The following is a 14,910-nucleotide window of genomic DNA, read 5'->3' on the forward strand; positions in this document are numbered from 1 at the left end:
TCCAGGACAGCAGGGGACATCTGTCTCATGTCTGCCTCTTACAGGGGGGATGAAGGCCCCCTCCTTTTGATTGATGAGACTAAATGATTCATCTGCCCTTCCTCCAACATGATTATTAACTATTACACTGCTGAGGGGTAACCCTAATTTGTTATCTGGCATTCATTCAAATGCAAGTATGCCCATCTACAAATGAATGCACTGTTAGAAGGCACATTCTTGCACCCACAGCTTTTTTATCCCTTTGCATTATTATATTTTATTAATACAGGCCACCATTAATATGTTCCCTATTGTAAAGCCCATCTGCCACATACTGTTGTTTGATAAGACATTTGCAAAACCATTTTAATATGCAGGTAGAACATACCATGGTAATGCAGCATGTGAAATGCCATTTAATAAATATGTATACCTTATATCATATTCCTAAGTTCTGCACCAGGGATCAGACATAAATGTGGAATGAAATAAATAGAAGTTTGTATAGCACAGAAGGATGTCATTTATAAAAGGGTAAAAAGAGCTTGCGGTAGTTTGCTAGAAGGGAATTTGACAACTAATTTTTGACATAAAGAGGATTTTAAGGGGTTGGGTTTATCAAACATTGAAATTTCATCTCAACCCCTGATAAATATCCCCCTAAGAAGTCATTTATAAATGAACAGAGAGCTGTAAAATTTACATTTAGTGATCAGTGATGATAAGCTCTAATTTAACCTTTGATAAATATCACCCTATATAAACTTGACAACAGAACAACACTTATTAGAAATATTATAATAAAAATGTATAGCATTTGTAGGCTTCAGAGTAAGCTTCCACAATGTCTAATTATTATTATTCAACTTTATATCTCCCCCTCTGGGTTTCAGGATAAGGCAGAATGTACCCCAGTATCATAAAAAATGCAAATGAAATAGTACAAAGTATATATTGTAGTAGGTAACAGTTGTTTGATGCGGGTATCAGTGGGATGCAAATAACAGGTACAGCAGGGGGGCCACAGACTGGACATCTGTAATTTTTTTCAATCACCAACCCCTCTCTCCTCATCCCTGCATTGCCAGGCCTCTTCTCTAATGCCAGCCATGCCCAAACTCTTTAAGACTTCAGTTGTGTTTTTTGAAGTGTTATTAGTCCATTTTGAAGCCACCCCTTCTAACTCTATAGGAAATCCAAGGTTAGCCCTTTGTCCAGCATAGAGAGAATAGTTTCCCATTTCACTGTAGAACCCCCTTGTTCTGAAAGTTAATGATATTCAGATTGATTTAGGCCTCATTCATACCATAGACATGATTCAGCTGGAACAAGTCAGTGTGTCGGATTAGTCGGATGAGAGTCTGCCCCTTGCATCCCTATTAGAATTGGATGGGTCTGCACTAATACTATGGGAGCAGACCAGATCTGACTGGGTGAGTTTGAGATGGTGTTTCAGACTGACAATTACAAGTCCATTCATCTCAATGAAGTCACACAGATGTCTCTCTGATTTCCATGTGACTAGTTGGATCAAGTTTATACTAAAGGCATAATTATTGTAAACTTCAGATCAGTTCCAGACTGCAGTGTGAACAAAGCCTTTAATGACAATGGGCATGCAGTTAGTATTTTTGTCAGTAATTACTGTAGTACTGAACTTTTTATATTATTTTTCTTTGATCATTTACTTATAGAATTATTTCCTATTTGCAAACAATAATTTTAGATTGTGGTGTAGACTGACAAGGAGTATATTCAAAGCATTTTTAATACTTGCCAATTTTATTTAATTGGTGTTTATTATACAGTTGTTTATCTGACTAATATACTGTAATAGAAATAGACAGAAAACAGTGTTTCAGAGTAATGAGTGAATACATTTTGCATTTCTCTGAACTGTTATGTTTCTGTCAGATAAAAAAGCATTGGCAGACAATGTTTTGCATGTTTGTGTGAGTAGAAGACAAATAAATATTGGACCAAAATTATTGGTTGTTATTAGTAATTAATTTTATGTTGTATGTGTGTGTTGTTTTTCTGATATTGAGGAAACAGTAAATTCCTTTACCTGATCATGACAAACATGGAATTGAATGCATCTCCAGAGCAGATGGGCAGTCCTAATGAGAAAATAAACCCAACATCTTTAGTTAATGCAGCATATCAAAAACCAAAATAGAAAAATATTATAAATTTGTCTTGAATAGAATTTCTAATGTACCTCCAAAGGATTCCATCTCTTGTATTCCCATCATCGTAGAATTGGCTTTTATCCTGAAGTCTATGCTCATTCTATATGCAGTGATTAGAGTAGAAACTGAATCTTATCTGCATAGTAACAAGGCTTTAATTAGAACCAAGTAGAGCAGCCTCCTGTAACCTAGCTATAGTCTGATTCAAACACTTTGCAATTAATGTATATTGTTTGTATGCTACTGTTTGATATTTACTATCAATCCATAATAAATGTTTTTATAGAAATTATCTTTATTTGGGCCAATTTATGTATTTTGGCTAATACAAAAAAAAGTTATTATGTCCACCTCAAAATATAATATTACATTATGTCTTAAATTATATATAAAAATAAAGGACCAGGCCTTTAATTCAACTAGGTAGGAATTCTACTAAGCAAGGCTTTAGACAAGTTGTTTCTTTTCCAGTGTCTTTATTGCAATTTCATGTTGCTGTTCTTCTACCTATATATAATTCAGCTCTGCAGAAAATGTAATCTAGTGCTATTAAAAATTAATACAGAAGAATATTTGGCTCAGTATGGTATATATAGAATTTATCATTGATATGCCCACAGCTGTGTACATTTTTCCAAAAAAAAGCATTATTATGCATATTATATATTTACAAGATATTATAGCATATTTACAAGAAAAAGATATAGGCTCTAATACTAAATTATGTACGTATGTACTGTGTTAAGATCAGAGACGATTCTTTTAAAAATGAGGCATAGTGCAAAGCCCAAAAACCAATGCAGAATGCTCCCATTTTCTGCACTGGCTCATAATAAATGACCCCTTCTGTCATAAGTGTTTGGTGAACGAGGACTAATGGGTGAGCGTCTGGGCTTTTGTAAGTGACCTCTACTGTAATATAATGTATAATAATTGTCCAACTTGAAGTGCAAAAGTGTTCATTGGACTAAAATATATAGTGTCCTTCTAATGCCTTAAGGATGCACAAATGAAATCTTTTGGGGGAAAGTGGCATTGCTGTTGATACTGTTACTAAAAGTTCCTGGCACACAGAGGAAAATAATTTTTAGGGTCCCCTAAATTTTAGTATAAAATATATTTAATAAACATCAGTTAGTGGCCCACTGGTCTCCAATACTTTCTGGCCCCCTGGAGTCTCAGGGTTTGCTTCCTTTATACTTACGCCCCTGAGCTTTGCTCACACACCTAACACTGACTTTACAAAGGCAACCTACAAGCATTTTTTATGCTTAATAGACATTTCAGAGTGCAAATTGTACTGTATATCTTAGTCCTATTAAAATGTGTTAACCTTGCTCAAAATGGTTGTACCAACTTGCTACAATCATTAAATAGTTGCAAAAATATCCTTAGACTATCATTTTGCAGCTAAAAATGTTGTATGGACGTTTGTGGCACATATAGCCAAAAAACACTCACAAAATGCTTCCTATTCTCAATATTCTTTTTAAAGAAAATGCAGATATTCATGAATTCCTGTGCATTCCTGTGCAAATATTTTCATGAGGGCCTGACAGACGAAAAGGTAGAGGCCAGGAAGTAGAATAAATTAGAGCCTAGCCTTCATGTTGATTTACAAACCAGACAAGCATTTAGGGATATTGTTTGACCATAAGAATGAAGCCTAAACATGAGCCAGAATAAGAATTTTCTCCATGAAATGCAGAACTAAATATTAGGGAGCAGGGGGATGCACATGAATTTATTTGTTCGGTCATTTGGAATGATTTTGTGGGCCAAATGCTTTCACTCAGTGGAGTGTGGGACAGCAAAATGTGTTTCTATTAATTTTATATCAGTAATCAAATGCACATTTTATGAACAGATGAGATTTTCTATTAATAACTAATAACTAATAACTATGAATGTTACAGGCCTGATTTTGGGGTATTGTAACGGACATACAGGTTAAAAAGTAAACATTTATTTCAATATTTTTAATGTGTAGCTCAAACCGTTTGGCCTTAAGCTGCAGAACTACAGCAACCCTACAGCACAACAGGTAACAGGGGATACTGGGAGTTGTAGTGCAACAATAGTAGGAAGGCTGGACTCCTGAATTAACTAGTGTTTCCACAGACTGCATTGCCAAAAGATCTTTAGCTCTAATTTCAGCCCAGTTTTTAGATTGTAAGCTCTAGTGAGGCAGGGACTGATGAGACAAATATATACAGTAATCTATGTAATGTCCTGTGTAAAATGTGTTGTTGCTATATAAATATTAGGAAATAAATAAAATAAATTTTAGCCCAAGGAGATGCATGGCAAGTTTTTCTTCTAGTAATTTACTGACATTGAACAATAAGCAGTCTTTACCTTTTACATTATTTTTTATGTCAATAAATATTTTTCCTCCCCCCAGCCCTCCCCTCCCCCCCTTGTGCATGTGCGCATGTGCCAGCGACCACACAATGTGCGCACACAGGGTGGCGGGGTTGCCAGGGCCGCTGGAGTGGGGGGAAAGGGTACGGAACTAGAGGTAGGTAAAATAAGAGGTACCTGCCTGGCTATCCAACCCCCCCCCCCACACCATTGCGCCCTAGGCCTCTTCTGCCTACCCCTAGTTCTGGCCCTGGACTCTTAAACATAGGCGGAGGGCTAATGTGAGACTTAGGGGCTGATTTACTTACCCACGAACGGGTCGAATGGAGTCCGATTGCGTTTTTTTCGTAATGATCGGTATTTTGCGATTTTTTCGTATGTTTTGCGATTTTTTCGGATTCTTTACGAATTTTTCGTTACCAATACGATTTTTGCGTAAAAACGCGAGTTTTCGTATCCATTACGAAAGTTGCGTAAAAAGTTGCGCATTTTTCGTAGCGTTAAAACTTACGCGAAAAGTTGCGCATTTTTCGTAGCGTTAAGTTTTAACGCTACGAAAAATGCGCAACTTTTCGCGTAAGTTTTAACGCTACAAAAAATGCGCAACTTTTTACGCAACTTTCGTAATGGATACGAAAAACTCGCGTTTTTACGCAAAAATCGTATTGGTAACGAAAAATTCGTAAAGAATCCGAAAAAATCGCAAAACATACGAAAAAGTCGCAAAATGTTCGTTTTCAAGTCAGAACTTTTCCAATTCGGGTCGGATTCGTGGGTTAGTAAATCAGCCCCTTAGTGGATTTGCTGCTGGTGTAAAAAATTAACCTCCCAACTACCTCTTGCGGTTCCCACTGACTCCCAGGGATACTGTGCAAAAGTGCGGGTGGGAGGGCTTTTTTTACCCTAAATTGCTAAGGATGTAAAAGTATTTATACATGCACTTCTGTGAGGGGTTCTCCGTACATTTGTGTTTTTGATGATTAATCTGGGTAGTCCACCTTTAAATTAACTTTTAATATGATGTAGACATTGATATTCTGAGACAATCTGTAATTGGCCCTTTAATTTTTAATGGTTTTTTGCTTATTTAGCTTTTTGTTCAGCAGTTCTCCATTTAGTATTTCAGCAACTATCTGGTTGCTAAGGTCTTATTTACCCTAGCAACCAGGTAGTGGTTTAAACAAGAGATGGGAACATGACAAATTGCAAATGAAAAATTACAATAATAAAAAGCAATACTTTTGGCTGCCGGCGTCAGTGACTCCCCTTTGAAAGCTGGAAAGAAGCAGAAGAGAAAGACAAATTATTCAAGAACTATCAAAAAAATTAATTAGGAAGACCAATTTCAAAGTTGCTAGGAATAGGCCATTATAACATACTAAAAGTTAACTTAAACGTCAACCATCCTTTTGAATGTGTTTAAGTTAGTTTTATAGAGAGAAAAGCAGTGGGTACTGACACCCCAGGCACATTATATACAGTGAGACGCAGTCTGTATTTACCAAACCAGGACATTATATGCAGTGAGAAGCAGTGGGTACAGCTGGCAGATATTCCAGCCCTGGCACTATAACACTGGCACTGATGCACAGCATTGGCTCCACTGTAACTAGAAATTAAAAAAACTATGACAAAAGTAAGAAAAGTGCAAAAAACAACAACAACAAATATATAAAAGCACAATGAGCTTTTTCAGGGGGAAAGTGTTAACTTACCATCCATCTGTTAGGACAGGTGATAGGGATATTATACATGTCAGGTGACAAAAGACAATTTAATTTCAGCGACTGAGACTTTAGAACTGTATAGTACCTGTGGGAGTGGGATGAAAACTGCAGCAGAAGAGTTGGTGAGGTTCTTAGATAAAGTTTACAGCCTGCTGCAGATTCTTCTTTTCAGTCTTCATTTCTGCACTTCCTTCAGTTTGTAATATCTCCTTGAACCCTGTCTGCATCTGTGCTTTGATTGGTCAATTTTACTTTCTGTCAAGAAAGCTGTGCTCTGATTGGAAAATCCACAAAAAGAAAGATCCAATCAGAGCACAGCTGATTACAGCAGAACCAGATCTTGCAGGAACAGGAGATTTTTTCCAGGACAGTGCAGAAATGGAGTGAAGTTTTTTTTTTGTTTTTTTTTAGGTGCCGGTTTGGGGGTCTTATTGAAAATCCGCTTATGCTCTTAAACTATGGCCACACAGGGCTGTTTCCAATCCTGACCGCTCTCTTCATCACTGTGCCAGCCTGGGTGCAGACACATGGAGCAGATTTGGCATGAAAATAATACCTACATATTTCAGCGTTAAAATTGTTTGCATAGATTGGCTAATTCTCAGCCTGAGTACTTTGTATGGCATTAGCCTTAGAAAAAAAAAAACAGGGTATCTTACCTACTATTAGATGCTGATTTATCAAGTGGCAGTAAAGGAGGCTTTTATGAAGGCCCCATTTTTTTTAGGTTGGGGTTATTCGCACTCGCAAATCATTTTTGTTGCTGAAAAAAATGAATTGTGAATGCTAAAATACATCACATAAAATTGGTCAAGATCATATAAAAGTCAATGGCAGATGGCCCTTTTACAGTTGGAAGATCTTTTTTTGCTTTGTGGTTTTTAGGTTTTTTTTTTTACGCTGACTTGTGTGTGACAGTATGAAAAAGTCATTGTTTTTGCAACTTTTCCACAACCTTTTTCAATTTGGATCTTTTGATAAATGACTGCCATTCATGGAAATTAATTTATTAGGGGTTTCCTTTAAGTAAAATTTTACCAAACGCTATTTGACCATTTATTTTTCACCCTCACCTGACCTGTTTCCAACCAGATTTATGCATGAAAAATATAGTCTATGCACATACACTAATCAGGTAGGAAAGGGGCACTGCAGCTAGGTTCTGCAAGGGGTATTCAGCAGTAGGATAGGGGCTAAAAATAAAGATGGGATTATTTTTCAATACAGGCACCTTTGGGCTGCACCCCTGAAGTTGTCAGCCTAGGTACAGGCATTATTAAATACTAGCTGCCATTGTAAACTTGGCTTATGACTGTATCATAATTAAACATTGAGCAGTATACAATAATAACAGTATCCAATTCTGTTTCAGGAGGGGGCTTAAAGCAAAACCGTTCCTGCATTTTTTCTGTTATTATCCTATTACTCATTTTCTAGTTTTCACTGAAATGGCAACTCAACAATCATACAATAATAAATACTAGTTGTGAAACATATATTAATCATCTGCTTAAATTTAGTGAATGTGGTAGCAGTGGTTTCCATTTTAATGTTCCAGGGGCCCCAGTACTAAGCAAGGAACGGGTCGAGGGGAGGGGGCCATGATAAGGTCAGGAAAAGCCCGGGAAAAGATTTAGTGTTGTAGGGCAGGGAAAAGGCAGGAGCAATCTGATTGGCCAGGGGAGCGGGGGCTATCCTTGAATGGGGGATGGTCTAGGAAAGAAGGCACCATTTTGAAAGCTCCTGCCCTCCCGCCCTAAATAAAATAGAGGGAACAGGGTAAATTTGCTTTTGAGGAAGGTTGATAGGAGAGCTAGCCGCAGCTAAGGTGGAGGCGGAAGGTTAGGCCTGAGGCTGGGGAGTTTGGGCCATTGGCTGATGGCCAGCAGGGGGGTGTGGTGGCCAGATTAAAGGGGATGGCTAACCTCAGGGACCCGAATGTGGCTGGGGGCAGGAATAGCTCCCACTAAATCGCAGCCTTCAGTGGCTTAGTGTTATTATGTTAATAAGTTATTTGATGACGTTAACATGTTATGGTAATTTATGTTATTGTGAATGAAGTCATGGTTTTCATGGTTTGTTAATAAACTGGCTGCGCCCTTTTCAACCCAATAAAGTGTGGAATATATAATTTGAGGGATGGTTGGGGGGTGGTATAGAGAGGGCACAACATTGACGCTGCCATTGTCATGAAGTTTGCTGGCCTAAACAGTGTGCATTTATTCCCCTTAATAAAGTTACCCCATTTCCAGGTGTGTTTATATAAACAACTAACATGCTTGTAGTCCATAGGTCCTAACAGTGCATTATTACTGTTATTACTGTTATTATCACTGATTTTCTCTTTCTGATTCTGTCTCTGTTTCATAGAGAATGGATCAACTCTAGTGCACAGCTGCACAGTGTGACATATTCTCCTGGATAACACTTCCTTGTTTATTTCTAACAGCAGCTAGAGGAATGGATCAAAGACGTAGGTTAAAACCATCCCTTCCAGCCTGGAAACTACATGCTGAAATCATTTCTCATAATCTATTAACCATTCCCTTATGTTACTGACCTGGCCATTTGACTCTGTCTGTATGATCCTCTCAACCTCATCAGCTGATTTTTCTTGAACTTCTCTAATAAAATGCTGTATACCTTGCACTCCTTAGTCTTAGTCTACTTTTTATTTCTCCCTCTCTCTCTGACCAGTTTCTCCACAGCCTGCCTCATTTTATTTTTTCAGTTTTCAGAAATCTTATTTATATCTATTCGGGGGCCTCCTGTGTGCTCAAACTCAGTAGCAGGGTGCATTAATACTTTAATGCATGCAGCCTACTTACATCAGAAATACTGTAGGATCCCCCGGCGTTCTGTTGATTTACTAAACACTCTATAAACCAAGGAAACATCAGATACAAAACGCACTTTAACAGTAAACACAGTAAAATGAAGACCAAAGGTGCAGCAGTTACGATTCTTATCCTATGATAGGTGGATATAAAGCAGTCTCTCTACCATATTACACAGCTTTCTGTGTCTCTGCAGCACAGGACACTCCTGGAACTGCACTCAGATCAGCTTTTATGCCAGATGTCTATTGGGTATCCACTACACTCCTAGTACAGACTTGCCAGTATTGCTCATATGTGCAGCATTAGATGATCTGGATAAATATTTATGTATGTCGAACATTTATGCATGTGGCTTGGATCAGCAGATACTGGATGCCATTTGCCCAGTGTTGATAAATGACCTCCAATTACTCTTCTATATACCAAGTCTGTTTGGAATGTATTTACGTATTGCATGCATATTAGTTGTTCAGTAGAACACAGAACCTACAAGGTTCTGAACTTACTGCCTGAGGTTGACCAGGCAAAATGTGTAGACATATTCTGTACACATGTAAGCACAAATATTCAGCAATATAGGAACAGAGATAGTAACCCGACTTTTAGCCGTGTTTTTTAAGTGTGTCAGGTGTGCAAGAATAGACAGAACAAACCCTCAATGTAGAAATTTAATTTCCAGGAAATTAGGCCTGGGGTTGACATGGATATGGATTGTTTATTTATTTATTTTGCTGTGTACAGCTGTAAAAGAAGATGCTCGGCGGTAGTACCCTGGGAGGTGAGAAAAAACTCACACACAAGCAAGTCTCATATTATGCCATTCATTTTCAATGAGGATAAAATTTCTTAAGAATATCTTAATAAACTGTCAAAATAAATAATTAAATAAAGTTGTTAGAGAAATTGACCACTGACTCCTGTAGAATCTCACCAGCTTCTTTAAAGTGGACCTGTAATCACGTAACTCAGTACTGTCAAACTTCTGCAGTGCAGAGGGCCGGAATTTCTCTTGCATACATGGTGGAGGGCCGCTAATTAAAGCCAGTTTGACCACTCCCCTTTTTAAACCACACCCACTTCAACCCACACCCATTTTATCACAATGTTGGTAGTCCAGCAAAAACCCAAATGCTTGGTCCTTACTGCGGGGATATCAACCGCCATTCATATGTGAAAGAATTATATTATGTCATATAAAGATATACCCTTAAATCCATATGCCTCCTCCTCCACTGTGGATAGCACAGCAACCCCCAGCACATAATTACACACCTTAGGGAACATTTAATGGCTATTTCCAACTGCTAACAAACCCCTGCCAGGTTCAACTCCCACAGGCAGCATAGGGCAGGCAGAGAGGCAGCACTCTGCCTGTCCTATGCTGCCTGTGTGTGTCATACTCTGCCTGCCCTACCCTGCCTGTGTGTTCCATACTCTGCCTGCCCTACCCTGCCTGTATGTTCCATACTCTACCTGCCCTATGCTGCCTGTGTGTGCCATACTCTACCTGCCCTATGCTGCCTGTGTGTGCCATACTCTGCCTGCCCTTAGCTGCCTGTGTGTGCTATGCTCTGCCTGCCCTACCCTGCCTGTGTGTGCCATACCCTCCCTGCCCTATGCTGCCTGTGTGTGCAATACTCTGCCTGTCCTACCTGTTTGTGCCATACCCTCCCTGCCCTATGCTGTCTATGTGCCATAATCTGCCTACCCTATGCTCCCTGTGTGTGCCATACACACAGGCAGTATAGTCCAGGCAGTAACTACAATGTCTGAGGTGTGAACATGTGAACAATGGGGGTGATTACAGCCCGAGCCTGAGGTGTGAACAATGCAGGGGGTGAACAACACAGGGGATTGCATTTTAAAACAATACAGGGGGTTTACAGCCTGAATCTGAAGTGAGAACCATGCAGGGGGCCAGTTAATCTCAGTACTGATACCATTTAAAGCTTTCTCAAAGGTAAGCCATCAAAGCAGCCATACAGGTGGGGGCCACACAGAGGGGGGTCGGCCCGCGGGCTGCCAGTTGGACAGCACTGACTTAACTAATACCCTGGGCTGGTGCTCCTGTTAGCCGAAAACTGCACTGGGCCAGTGTACAAGCAAACAAGTGATCCCCTTCCTTCATCCGCCTTCGTGCTACTTGTGCATGCAGTAGAGTAGAGAGCTGAACTTAAACAAGAAAGTCAGCTTTTTCACTCTACTGGACACCTCGATTGCATGGACTCCAGCTGGTGTAGTTTTCTGCTAACACGAGCATCAGCCTGGGTATTTGGTAAGAACATAAGCAAAATATATACATTTTGATGTATTCAAAATCCTATATGCAAGTGCTCTAATTATAAGTCCCTTCTTGTTAAATTCATGGTCTGTCTTACATGTATATTTTGACATATTATTACAGGAAAGAACAACATATTTTTATTTTTCGTCATACATAAAAATAAATGAAAGAACTGCTCATAGTTTACATGGCTGGGCTTGTTTTCTGTTTCCATAAAGATATTCCCCTTCAACTCCAGCATTCATTTGCTACACAATTTACTCTAAATAGCTCTATATTCTGCTGGAGGTTAAACAGGCCATAAATAAGAATTTTTCCAGAAATTTTTGATGGCACATAGAGAAAATTACAATAACGTTAATTAAAGGTAATATATAAATAGAGGTATGTTGTCCAGCAGATTCAACTTGCAGGGAGAATGCATTTCATCTGTTTAGAGAGTTCTGTTGTTGAAATGTTAGAATGTTGTAGAAAGCACAGATGGGACAGACACTCCATAAAGCTCTGTGTCAGAATGTTAGAATGTTTCAGAAGGCACATATGTGTCAGACAATTCATTTCACCATTCACATATTGGAGTGTACTATCCACAGAAAGTGTATTCTTTGGAAGGTCTATAACAATAATCAGAAGTTTAGTGTGGTCTCTCTGAGCACAACAGAGTGCTGGATGCTACCTGCTTGTGAAAGAAACTATCTCAAACTGCACTGATGGCAGCAGTTTTCAATTGTTTTCTTAGTGCAGACAGAAACAGTATTCAACATGAGATGCATGTGTGGAACTTGGTACCTGCCCCATAATGAATTATATCATCCTGCTTTCTGGCACAGTAACACATCACCTGCTTGGGGGAAGCAGGCGCTTTCATAATTGTGTTTAAACCACTAAGGACTGTGTTATCTGGCAGGGTTTGTATGCATAATTATAAAATATTGAGGATCAGTCCACCCTCTGAGTGTGTCAGCTGTGTGATCAGCATATCTACACATGGGAGAAGTGACCTGTTTCAAGGATTCCAAACATATCCTGTAAGACCACCTTCTTAACCCCTGAATCCTCAGTAGCTAGACAGCTAATGCAAACAAATCTGTGTAATATGCATAATGCATTATGTTCAGCCAGGCAAAGTAATAATATAGGTATGCAGCCTTTCTAACTGCAATCAAAATTGTACACACCACCCTCTGTATAGATGTTATTTTCTGAACCAGTTCCCTTATACACGGCCAGAATAATGTGTCTCAAGAAGATCTGGATAATACAGGTATTTGCTATAGGTTGGAAAGGTCTAAATAAATAATTCTGTAACAGAGGTTAAACACTTCTGGTTATTCTGCACTGATCAAATTACAAAAATCCAAAAATATTTCAGGTAGTAATACAATTCCGTGTTGATAGTGAGAGTTACACCATCCACAGATAGATGGCACTGTTACAACTGCAGTTCAGTGAATTACATTTACAGAGAAAAAGGTAGACCAATATGCGTAATAGCTTTTACACAAGCTGGGAGTGTTCATTCTAGGCTTAAGATACCCAATCATGAGAAAGTTGGGCACTCTTCAAATGCAGCTCAGTAATGTGCCTTTATTACTGGTACCCCTTATTTTTTTAAATAATCTGTCAACCACAACCTGGGTGTAAAAATGCAGAAACCATTCAGACTAATTGTTTCTCACACAGTAAAAGGTTTCTGTGAACTTCTGATTTGGGACCAACATGAGCCATCACTGATGGGCATTATAATAACATACTTATTGCCCCCTCTTAAGAACATATTGTATTCATACACTGCCTATGTACAGGGGTTTTCTCCTACTATATACATAACACACTCCTAAGAAGTACAGTATGCTGTCCCACATTCATATGTTGTATAAAAGGGTGAGCTGTGTATTACAGTTACCAGAAAATAATGGTAGAAAGAGATAAACAATACAAACAATAATACAAATCAAACAATTTTATCTACATTCTAAAACAAAAAATAATATAAATAGATGAAGGACATATTTCTTGACAGGTATAAATAAAATATTGGTATATGACTGATGGATAAACAGGCAGACAACAAAATGCAATACAAATACAAATGAAGAACAATAAATACATACATAGGTGAATAGACAGGTACACAAATATACCCATAAATGCATAAAATACAAAAATATTTTAATAGATGGACATATGCATTTATGCATAAATACATACATAGATGAATGATAGATAGACAGACAGGGGTGGATAGATAGATAGATAGATAGATAATGTAAACTATTTTCTTTATAAAAAAAAGGTATGTCATTTTTTTCTTTAATTAGTAATTACTATACAACAAACCAAAACTGTAGGTAAACCTTCTCCTCTGTTATTTATAGGGGAAAAATATCCAAGGCTGCATAATGTATTTATTGTTGAACTATTATTCTTCAGTTCCTTTTACCTAGGAAGTTAAGCATGCTTATAAATAATACCTGCCACCAAATAATACAAATATGCACAAATATAATATTAAGCTCTGATTTTTATTTGAGATACCATTGCTTGTACGTTATCAGTTTTTCTACAAGTACATATTTTATTTTGATAAAAATAAAATAGTGGTCACTATTACATTTTGAATTCAAAACACAGATAAGAATGTGAAACAAAGGTATTACATAAGAATGGTTTAGCCTGTTTTGTTGTAGATAGAATATTCCACATGTGAAGCAAAAAAATTGATTACAATCATTAAATCAAAAACTTACAACAGTTTTCATGATGTTCTTAGTGAGTAATATTAGTACAATTAAATCAAACATTGTAACTGGTATTTGTATAAAAAATAACAAGATGGAAAATAGACAAAACGAATATATTATTTATCTGTTTTAAACTAATTTTGTTCTCTTAATTTTCTGGGTATAAAAATGAATATTTTTGTACCAAAGATGTTAAAAGTACATTAAAACTAAGAATTTATATGTACAATTTTAGTACAAAAGTAAGTAAAAATGTAAGAAAGATCATCATAGCAAAATACTATAAAAATATATTATATATTTGGGATTTATTTTCAGTTCAATCAGATCTCAGCACTGACGCAAACATACTAATTTATATATAAAATACATACATTCACATAACAAATACATACAAAATTTCAAATAAGCATGAATGTGTATAAACAATTTCAAACCTACAAAGCTAATTTCCCAAAATATTAACCTTTATAAACCCTTCTTATTACAGGTACAAGATCTGTTGTCCAGAATGTTCGGAACCCAGATTTTTCCAGATAAGGGATCTTTCTGTTATTATCTTAAATACCAAATACCAAAAAATAATGTAAACATTGAATTAAACTCAATATGTTTCTTTTGCCTCAAATAAGTATTCATTATTTCTTACCTGGGATCAAGTTCATTGTACTGTTTTATTAATACGGAGAGAAAGGACATTATTTTTAAAAATCTGCATTATTTAAATAAAAAAAAAGAGATTGCCTTTCTGTAATTTGGAGCTTTCTGGATAACGGG

This window comes from Xenopus tropicalis, chromosome 1 (genome assembly GCF_000004195.4).
Source record: "Xenopus tropicalis strain Nigerian chromosome 1, UCB_Xtro_10.0, whole genome shotgun sequence".
Lineage (NCBI taxonomy): Eukaryota > Metazoa > Chordata > Amphibia > Anura > Pipidae > Xenopus > Xenopus tropicalis.